At 46.9% G+C, this 2137-nt stretch overlaps 1 pseudogene; it reads right to left on the bottom strand.

Annotated features, from left to right (window-relative positions):
• Nucleotides 1–1116: 1116 nt before the first annotated feature.
• Nucleotides 1117–2137, bottom strand: part of LOC139053556 (large subunit ribosomal RNA) — a 3228-nt pseudogene continuing 2207 nt past the window's right edge.

The following is a 2137-nucleotide window of genomic DNA, read 5'->3' as shown; positions in this document are numbered from 1 at the left end:
GAGCCTTGTAAAAAGCTGTCTCATTGACATGAATGTCATTTGTTACTTGACTTGTTTTCCTAGTCGGAGCCTCATCGCCATCACGGTTTGCGTGAGTGCTACTACTTTGTCTAGTCGGGCTTTGCGGAGCTTCAGCAACATCGTGTTCATCTTCATTCGTTACGGTGCTGTCGGAAGTTTCTTCATCTGAGTCCAAATGAAGTGGGCCCAGTTTCTTCTCTTTCTTGTAATGGTGTTTCCCCGCATATACTGGTTGGTCGTCTTCGCCCTCGGTGGGGTCATCGGTAGAATCCCAGTCTACATGTTCACTCCATGGATCTTGTGGTTCGTTGGTACTGGGTAGAAATGGTTCAGAGGATTTCTGTTTGGCATCTTTGAGGAACTGTGATTTGTTCAGCGTTTTCTTGGTGTTTGACGACGATCCCGAGTTGCGTGGATCTTCCTTGTTGTTGGAGAATTGAGCATCTCCATTGTTCCTCCCTTGAGGCTTGGGCAACTGCGAAGTCTTTGTTTTGGTTGATTTCCCAATCTTCTTCATTTTGGGGCTGATTTACTAAGTCACTGTCGCGAAATACTTGACTTCTTTGTTGTTGAAGAATGGTTCTTTTATTTCCTATTGCCCCTTTGAAAAATGCTGATGCTTCACTGCAAAGCTTTTTGGTCACGTGTTCTTACATCATGTGTTTTGTCTTTATGCATATGAACCCATAGGAACGTTCACAATTGCCCCTTTGCAAAACCGAGATGCTTCCCCGCAATGCTCAAAGTTGTCCATATACGGAGAAGTCTCTTGAATATTGGTTGTCCCTGCTCTGGTGCCTTTTGCCCCTTTGCAAACTGTGAATGCCTACCGCATGGCTCGGGGTTGTCCGTATCCTATAGGCATTCAGGGTCTACTTGTCCACACTCTCAGTAGACTGTGACTCCCAACATGGCAGCCCCCATAGACAAAGGGTGAAAAACACTCAATTTCGCATGCAAATTCGAGCACTTCTACACAGAATACATGCAAACTAATGGTTTTGAATTGTTCCTCGGAGTCTGCTGAATACGTTCATACAAGTATTTTTCCTCTATTGCACTTGATAAGGGCAGATGGGAAAGGATTCTTTTGTCAAAAATACGGTACTTGAATTAGCCAACGGTTTGTTTGCCCACGTTTAAGCAAGAAAATATGCTAATTGGTTAAATATTCACCGAAACTGCTGTTACCTTTATGTAGTCTAAGCTACAAAGAACTCGTGGATGCAATTCTACGTCTCTACGTTTGGTATTTGGCAAGATGGGAACGGATTAAAAACACTGAATTCCTGCAATCGGGAATTGCTTGTATGAGGCCCCACACGTGGGAATTAAGAATTGCTAATAATTAAGAAAATATGGTGTCAATCTTTATAATTTTGGTATGCACGTGATCCTGGAACCTTCGCGAATCTATTTCAATAGTTTAGAATGCTGTAAAAGAGGAATTACTCACCCTTTTCAGCAAAAGATCAGGAGCCTTGTGAATGCAGGTCCGGTCGCCTGGCCCCCTGGTGGCAGAACTCAGTAGATAGGGACAGTGGGAATCTCGTTAATCCATTCATGCGCGTCACTAATTAGATGACGAGGCATTTGGCTACCACAAGAGAGTCATAGTTACTCCCGCCGTTTACCCGCGCTTTTTTGAATTTCTTCACGTTGACATTCAGAGCACTGGGCAGAAATCACATTGCGTCAGCACCGTCAACGGCCCTCGCAATGCTTTGTTTTAATTAGACAGTCGGATTCCCCCGGTCCGTGCCAGTTCTGAGTTGGCTGTTTTCTGCCGGCCGAAGCAAGAACCTCAGGCGCGAAGCCCACGGAAATTGCACAGCTGTGGCTTTCCACAGGAAGGTCCCGACGCTGGTCCGGGCTCGGCCGCACCGCTTTTTACGGCGGCGAGCCTCGCCCAGTCCCGGTGCAGTGCCGTTCCTGCTTCTGGACCCCAGCCCGACCGGCTCAGCCCTCAGAGCCAATCCTTTTCCCAAGGTTACGGATCCGTTTTGCCGACTTCCCTTACCTACATTGGTCTATCGACTAGAGGCTGTTCACCTTGGAGACCTGCTGCGGATGTGGGTACGGTCCGGCACGAAAATCACACTCCCTCACTCGGATT

Source organism: Dermacentor albipictus, unplaced genomic scaffold, assembly GCF_038994185.2.
Source record: "Dermacentor albipictus isolate Rhodes 1998 colony unplaced genomic scaffold, USDA_Dalb.pri_finalv2 scaffold_150, whole genome shotgun sequence".
Classification (NCBI taxonomy): Eukaryota; Metazoa; Arthropoda; class Arachnida; order Ixodida; family Ixodidae; genus Dermacentor; species Dermacentor albipictus.
The sequence above is the reverse complement of the archived record's forward strand: the minus strand, read 5'-3'. Positions and strand labels throughout refer to the sequence as shown.